At 41.9% G+C, this 8,883-nt stretch overlaps 1 pseudogene; it reads right to left on the bottom strand.

The window, feature by feature from the left end:
- Window positions 1-6,887: 6,887 nt before the first annotated feature.
- On the bottom strand, window positions 6,888-7,451 carry LOC148017913 (pseudouridine-5'-phosphate glycosidase pseudogene; annotated as a pseudogene).
- Between the last annotated feature and the right edge of the window lie 1,432 nt (window positions 7,452-8,883).

Below are 8,883 nucleotides of genomic sequence, written 5' to 3'. Positions count from 1 at the left end.
CCTTGTTTGGCAATATGCAGTCCCATAATCAAGGCTTTATACTCCGCCATATTGTTAGTGAACCCTACCTCGAGATAAGCAGCTAACTTCATCGTAACTCTATGTTGCGGATCTCGGATCACTACTCCAACACTCCCTTTTTTATTAGGGCCCCTGGACGCTCCATCAAAATATAATGTGTATGTCCCCAATGGGTTTACACAGCCTGCCATCACGAACTCCTCTATTCGTAATTATGATATTTAGCATGTTTAAAGGGTGAACTGACGGCTTCATCCCACCTTCTTCATTGAACTCAATAGGGATACTTGTCAACATTCGTAAGTAGTGATGGCAAAAGACTTTGATCTCCCACACAAAGGTTTTGTATTCTTGCTCAATCACTTTGTATCTTTTGCTCCACCAGATAAGGTTCCCCTAATGGTATCTCTGCTCCAGATATGGGTGCTCCAAATAAGGAATTAACCACCCCATCAACCAGCTTTAAGCTCTTTTGTAGGTCTCAAATCAGCCCCAGCATGGACTTGCAATGCATTTCTCCGTATTAGAATACCTAGAAGTAATAAGGTTTAATCTTATTAAGATTAACCTTATTCTTAAATTCCACTCCTTGCAGATCAGCTAGTAGAGCCGTAGACCTATTTTTCCCTATCTTGACAATCTTGTAGGGGCCATCCCATCTAGGTTCCAGCTTCCCTGGAAACAACTCCCTATGCGCATCATAATACATAACTAATTGCCCTTTTTTAAAGGTATACTTCTTTGCTTTAAGGTCATGCAATTGCTTCATCTGATGTTTAGCAACCTCCTGGTGTAATAAGCTCTGCAATTTCAATTCATCCAGGTGGGCTATGGTCGTGAAACGTTGAAGAGTGAATCCTCATCTCCCAAAGAGTGATTAATTGCAAATTGTATGGTTGGCAACTCAATTTCGAGGGGTAACACACACTCTTTTCCATAAACTAATTTAAATGGAGTATGGCTAGTAGCTTGCTTGAACATTGTATTGTACGCCCATACTGCCACATACAACTTCCTGTCCTAGTTTCGTTTCTTCTTCGAGATTATTTTAGACAAGATACCCACAAGCTGCTTATTAGTACTTTCGACTTGCCCATTGGCTTGCGGATTATAGGGGGTTGTTTTTTTGTGCTTGATTTGCCAAGCTTTAGTCAAGCTTTTGATCACTTTATTCAAAAAGGGGGTTCCACGGTCCGTTCCTTTGGTGGACCGAAACGGTAGATAATCTGCTCTAAAAGGAAACTTGCAGTCTCTTTTGCATTGTCCTACCTCGTCACCTGCACTTTTGACCATTTTGTAAAATAATCAGTTGCTACTATAATGTACCTCTTCTAGGTAGTACACGACGGGGTGATAGGACCCACAAAGTCAATAACCCACTTCTCAAATAGAAGGATAGCCATAATAGGCGTAAGTAGGCATTTTCTATTCTCTCTGATGTCATGTCTTTGACAGGTATCATATCTCTTAACGTACTCAAAGGAATCTTGGAAGATGGACGGCCACCAATATCCAACTCGTAAAGCTTTCTCTACCGTCAACCATCCAGCAAAGTGCCCTCCACACGCAGAGTCATGGCACTCTTCCAAGATGAAAGGAACCTCATCAGGCATCACACATCAGCGATAGATATCATCAATACCTTGCCGATATAGTGTTCCTGCGATCAAGGAAAACTTGAAAGCCTGTTGTCTGATTTTTCTCTTTTTAGATTTTGATAAACCAGCTCAAGTCTCTCTCGTTGATAGATAATGCGTGATAGCAGCATACCAAGATGGGATAGAAGATGTATCAATTTTAAACATTTCATCAATATCATTTCCTTCAGCCAAAGTCTCTTTCGGCTCCCCGAACTCCACAAGGCATTCCACAATACCCTACAATCTCGATGGCTTACTCTTAATCTCATAATCGAATTCCTGCAAAGTGATTAACCACTTTGCCAGATGATCAAGCGGTTGCAGCTTGTTCATAAGCAATCTAAGCCCTTCCGCCTTCGTATAGAAAACTACCTTCTCATAGAGGATATAGTGTCTGAATTTTTTAGTCGCAAAGACCATCGGAAGGCACAACTTCTCCATGTAGGTGTAGTTAATTTATGATATGCCCAATTTTGGACTAGCAAAAGCTATCGGATGATAATACCGCTTTTCCTCCCAAATTTGGGCTAAACAACAGCTGATACTATGCATGGTGGTTGCTGAAAATATGTAAAATACATGGCCTCTTTTAGGTGCTTTTAAAACTGGTGCTTTTACTAGCTCCTGTTTCACATCCTTGAAAGCTACCTTACAAGGGTCACTCCATACAAATAGATCGCTAAAGAATAATCAGCTCGTTAGTGGCAACGTCCTTTTTACCAAGGCATTTATAAACCTCCGATAGTACCCTATCGATGACAGAAAGCTATGTACCTCTTTCAGAGTGCGTGATGGACTCATAGCAACTATAACCTTGATATTTTTAGGGTTGCAATCCCTACTGAATAGCTGAATTGGGTATGAAGTATAATCATAACGATTAGTGAGTTGTAACGTTAAAAATCCTCTATCCAGGCACAACTCCAGGTACAAATTCCTAGCCTGCTCCCTACATCAATTACGACCGTGATCCAGGATAAGAAGTTTCTTCTCAAGCAGATCAAGCCGCCAGAATTTGACAGGAAAGGCAGGACTATCCAAGCGGATGCTTAGATTTGGATAGAGTCCATGGAAGATTACTTTGAAGCATCCGGTACTGCACCCACCAACCAGGCTATGCTCGCCAAGCTGAAGCTCATCGGCAAAGCCAGGCTTTGGTGGAAGCAATGGTTCAGAGATCAAGGGATCTCGGAAGGATCTATTACCTAGGAAAAGTTGAAGAAAATTGTGCAAGGAAGATACTTACCACCTGCATATTGCATGCATAGAATGAATGAGTTCTACAAGCTAAAACAATTGGGTCTCACTCTTAACTCATACTACTCAAAATTCATCTCACTTCTGAAGTATGCGCCACAGATGGATATGACACAACAAGTGTCAAACTTTTGTGCTAGTTTAAACCACCAATAAATACACACCTCAAATCTATAAGCCCAATAGATGTATAGGACGCACTCATTCGAGCTGTGCCCATAATTCAAGAGGTGCAGGCTAGGCCAAGAAGTAACAAAACTTGGTCTTATAATGACCAGAATAGAGGAGCATATAGGCCCCAAGCGAAGAGAGTTCAAGGTCAAAACCGGAAACAAAGAAAGAAAGCAAGGACTAATAATGTCAATAACTTTGTCCCTACCAAAAGTAATGGCCGAAATATTCGTTGTTTCCACTGCAACGAGCTCGGTCATTTCAAAAGGCAATGTCCAAAGCTTAGCAAAGGACAACGCCAAGCTCCTTTCCAAGGAACTGCCCGTGGCCAAGGAGCCACCACCTGAGGCAGAGAAAGAACCGCTTGTGTTGCCAACAGGGAAATGTGTGAAGAAGAAGATCCGACCATGGAAGCAGAGTTTGAAAGGGCGATACTCCATGCCACTCTTCACAAGAAAGGCCCGAATCGCCAGTTTTTGGTGATTCATACACCATCAGACTATCAAGGTAAAGGTTTCAAAACCTTGATTGATTGTGGAAGTACGCATTCCTTTATCTCACCAGCATGTGCAAGAAGATTAGGAATAGCCATAGTAGAAGCACCTACCTTGCTTGTGGAATTAGCAAATGGTTGTGAGGTCACTTGTACCGGGAAAACTGCTAAGGTGGAATTCTTTCTGGGAGGAAAGACAACTTTGGTCAAATTCAGGGTCATGAACCTAGGTATCAATGAGTGTTTACTCGGAATGGATTGGCTTAAACCTAAGGATGCCCACATTCATTGTGGAAAGGGCAAAGTTTACTTTTGAAACTCTGAAGGGGAATTGGTTACCACTCAAGGAGAGGCTGGAAAACCGAAAATTCAATTGGCTAAAGCATCTCGGATTATGAAGGGAGTTAGAAAGGGACTACCTGTCTACTTGATTAAGCTTAATAAGCTAGATCGGAAGCAGGAGTCTAGTGAGGAACCTTCATGGCTAAAGGAGTACGCGGATGTATCTTCTGAAGATGACAAAACTCCCACCTCAAAGAGAAGTGGATCATGAAATCAAGCTAGTGCCAGGAGCTGTGCCAATTGCAAAGAGGCCTTATAGGATGTCCATCCCGGAAGCAATTGAGATGAAGGAGAAACTCAAGCAATTGTTAGATTAGGGCTACATCCGTCCTAGCAGTTCACCATGGGGAGCTCTAGTGCTATTCCAAAAAAAGAAAAATGGAACACTTTGACTGTGTATTGATTACAGAGGGTTGAATCAATCAACTATTAAGAACAAGTACCCTATTCCTAGAATAGATGAGCTTCTTGATCATCTTTAGGGTGCGAAGATTTTCTCCAAGATTAATCTCAAGTCCGTTACTATCAGATAAGGATCAAGGAAGAGGATATCCCAAAGACAGACTTCAACACAAGATATGGATACTTTGAGTTCCTAGTTATATCATTCGGGCTCACGAATGTGCTTGCCACCTTCAACAGGTTAATGCAGGATATCTTTAGGCCATATCTTGATAACTTCGTACTCGTCTTCTTGGACGATACCTTAGTCTATTCCAAACAAGAAGAAGATCATGAATCCCAACTTCAGATTGTCCTTGAGACAATGAGGGCACACAAGCTCTATGCCAAGATGAAGAAGTGTACATTCTTCAAATGTCAGATTGAATATCTGGGATTCATCCTATCAGTGGGAATCTCAGTGGACCTGAATAAAGTCAAAGATGTTCTAGAATGGCCAGTACCAACAACTGTCAAAGAAATACACAATTTTCTTGGATTGACAGGATGGTATAGGGTCTTCATCAAAAACTATGCTTTGATTGCAGCACCTCTGACGGCCGGATCTACTGAAGAAGCAAACATCCATTGCATGGTCAACCGCTGAACAATCTAGCTTTGACAAATTAAAGCAAAGTTTGGTATCAACACCTATCCTGAAACTTCCAGACCTCAGTAAGGAGTTTGAAGTAGTAACTAATGCTAGCACGCTTGCCTTAGAATGTGTGCTCATGCAAGAAGGTCATCCTGTAGCATACTCTTCAAGGAAGCTAAAGATCCATGAGAAGAATTATGCTACCCATGATCTAGAACTGTTAGCTGTCATCCATGCTCTAAAGCTTTGGAGACACTACCTGTTGGGTAACAAGTTTACTCTAGTAACGGATCATAAAAGCCTCAAGTGGATCTTTACCCAGAACGAGCTCAACATGAGGCAACGTCTGTGGATTGAAGTGCTGGAGGAGTATGTTTTTGAAATCAAATGCTGACCTGGAAAGGAGAATGTAGTTTCCGATGCACTCAGTTGCAAGGCATTCCTTAATTCTCTAATCTTGCAAAATCGATCAATAGCTAGATCTCTAGCCATGAAGGTATCCATGCCAAACAACCCAATACTTGAACTAGCTAGAGAAGAAGCATGCCATGATCCCTATCAAGGATCAGGATCAAAAGCTACAGGCTAAGTATCATGAATTCTCTATCGATAGTGGACTTGTCTACTATAGAACGAGATTATGTATACCGGCAAGCCAGTCACTCAAGCAGAAGATATTGTGGGAAGCTCATGATTCCCCTTTCTCAGGACATCCTGGCTATGCCAAGACTCTCAATACAATTAGGAAGAGCTACTATTGGGAGAGGCTTAAAGGTGACGTCCTCAAATATATCATTGAGTGTTTGTCTTGTCAAAGTATCAAAGCCCAACATGTCAAAATGCCAGGAAAATTGTAACCACTTGACATTCCCCAAATGAAATGGAAATTCATCAATATGGACTTTGTTGTTGGCCTATCCCAAGTTCAGGGAGGATACAACTCCATCATGGTTGTGGTTGACATGCTTACTAAGGTTGCACACCTTATTCCTATTAAGACAAACTATAAAGCCTCGGACATTGTAAGGTTGTTTATCAAGGAGATATTCAAGCTACATGGGTTACCCAGAAGAATCATTAGTGATCATGATTCTCTCTTTACATCACACTTCTGGAGAGCTATCTTTGAAGCCATTGGGACTCAACTCTGTTTTAGTACAGCTTACCATCCCCAAACTGATGGCCAAATGGAGCGAGTCAATCAAGTCATCGAGGATATGCTAAGGGCACACTGCTGTCGTGAACTAAAAAGGTGGATTCAATACTTGCCCTTGGCTGAATTTGCCTACAATGCTTCTTACCAACAAACCATTCAGATGACTCCTTTCCAAACATTGTATGGGCATGACTGTCGAAGTCCCCTAAACTTCTCAGATCCAATCTTGAGGGTTGAAGCTTCAAGGCAGATGCTCAAAGAGATGGATGACCAAATGAAGTCAATTAGACAGGACATCCAAGCCACCAAGGATAGACAGAAGGCATATGCAGATTTGAAGCGTTGTCGAAGGGTTTTCGAAAGCCAAGTCGCGACCACTGAGGACTTTGAATAATTTCAGAATAGAAGGATAGATCGTCAATTGTAGTGGCCTCCACAAAGGATCATATTTATATTTCTTCATAATAGTTACAGCAGCAATAAAAGACGAATACAGAAGATCCTCAGAGTATATACAAAAGGTTTAGAAAACAGTTTTAGTACAGATCATAATAATGTCCAATATTATAAGGAATTTGAAGTCACAAATCTGTTCTTGGCATAGGAGAAAAACCAGCAAAATCACTCCTTAATACGAAACATCGATACTCGGTAAGTCTCCCCTCGGGTAACAATAATTTAGTACATATGAAGATGGAAATCTTCAGTCATGAACGGACTGGGACCTTATTCTGTCATCCAACCACGATGAGATATCATTCAATATGATGGTCACATTGTCATCAGACTTTCCTTTGCAGAAGACTTAACCAGCTCTATGTTTGTAGCAAGCGAGGCTCCACCAGTAATTTCATTGACTCTTTTGGGTAAAAAGGGGGTGATTGTGCTTCCACTAATCTTTTGCTTCAATGCTTCTTGCAAAGATCTACTGATTGCTGACTCAATCGGCTTGGCAACTGCTTCATGTTCTTCCAGGATTGGCACCCCAATGAGTAGTCCACTCTGTAAATCCAAACTAGAGTTCGCACCTTGTATGAGACCCTATGGGAAGGGTCATGTTGGGGTTCTTTCCCCTAAACAAGTTTGCATAAGCCTCGGAAATCGAAGACATGATATGATATCTGCACATTCGTCTGGAGAATCAACACGACAAGGTACCTTGCAACCACTGTGGCGAGTAAAGAAAGCAGGAAATTCATTGGTCTTGTATACAGTAACACCTTCAGTCTCAAGGTACTCTAACGTTCTCGGAATGTCAAGAATTGACTTAACACCAACACAGAAAACAGCAACAGGCGACCTTCCAAGCTCTGTTAAATCAGATGAGACATCCATTGCTTTTCACCATCAGCATGTGATATCTCGTCCTTGGGGTAAGTCTGTGAAGTAAACAGATCCTCCCGAGTATATATCAGACCAACATTAGTCCATGTCTTTAATATATCCATAGTCGTATATTTTATGGGTTTTGTAATCTGCTCAAAGCAACTGATACTTGTGCTCCCACCCTCTTTCCCAGATTGCCGAGCCTTTGCTGTTTTTGAAACTGTCCAATATTTAGCCTATAAGCAGAGATTCCCCTCCTTAGCTTCTTCACCTCCATTTGCCTTAATACTCCCTTGATGCAAACCTTCATCAATCGACATGGGCTTCTAGAGCATGTCAACCTTCGGCATCTGCAAGGTGGCCTCTAAAGCAGCAAAATTACAGGCATCCTCGGCATCATAGAGGGCTATTGCAATCCCATGCGGCTGAGATCTGAAGCTTGGGAGCATTCCTTTGCGAGACCATTCTGGGCTTCAGCGTGCCGAGACGCCTTAAGACTCCCCTTCCTCCTTTCATGATTGCCCACCAAAAAGCTTCGCAGCCTGTCGCTGTCAATAATGAAGAACACCGGGCCAAAATCTTCATGTCACCCCAGAAATACGGTGACCAACTCCATTTCTCTAGAAATACATTTATCTCTGCACGTCAACTTCAAGCTCCTCAAATACGCTGGGTCCTTCCTTAGGACTCATGAGAGAAGGTGGAATCGAGCCGACGATGGCCTCCAAAAAAAATCAGTAGCACAAACTGATCAGTATCTTTTTCGTTGTAAGGCGATCTTCTTCCCTCAGCAGCTTAAGCATGTACATTGTAGACCCCCCTCAATATATCGACCATTCACGCCGTTTTCATCCTCCCCCCCTAATTAGCTCTTGACTCAGCTAATTAGCTTCTTCCCTTCTGTGATTCCCTGTGCGTCGACTCCTTTTTCTCCTCAGAATTCTGCGCTGTATTATCCTCCTTCTCTCCCTCCAAAACACTTTTCAAAAACAAAAGCTTCTCTTTTTCCCCCAAATTGGCTTTTCTCCCCAGAGAAACGGTTCTTTTTTTTAAATCATGTCTTTCAGCTATTCATCATGAGTCATAATGTCAGCCTCATATACCCATTTTTGACCAGGGCGCCAAATACACTCAAAGCATTGCATTCAATGCAACAGTTTTATGTTCAAATAGCTTATCAAAACCTTTTCTGCTTCTGCAATGCTTCCACACTTCCCATACATGGATACAAGAAGTATACATGTAAATATAAGATGATCAAGTGCCAGGCCCTCTTGTTGCATAAGCTGAAGGCATTGATTAACCATCTTTTAATCACCACATGTCACATATCCATCAATCATTACACCCCAAGCAACAACATCACGATCCTCTATACTCCAAACTCGAACAAGGTCATCTTCACCTCCAACCAAGACATATTTGCTATCTGGGCTTCAAG

This window comes from Lygodium microphyllum, chromosome 21 (genome assembly GCF_053477565.2).
Source record: "Lygodium microphyllum isolate KBCC chromosome 21, Lygodium_microphyllum_v1.1.10, whole genome shotgun sequence".
NCBI lineage: Eukaryota > Viridiplantae > Streptophyta > Polypodiopsida > Schizaeales > Lygodiaceae > Lygodium > Lygodium microphyllum.
Note: the sequence above shows the minus strand (reverse complement) of the source record. Positions and strands in the feature narration are given on the sequence as shown.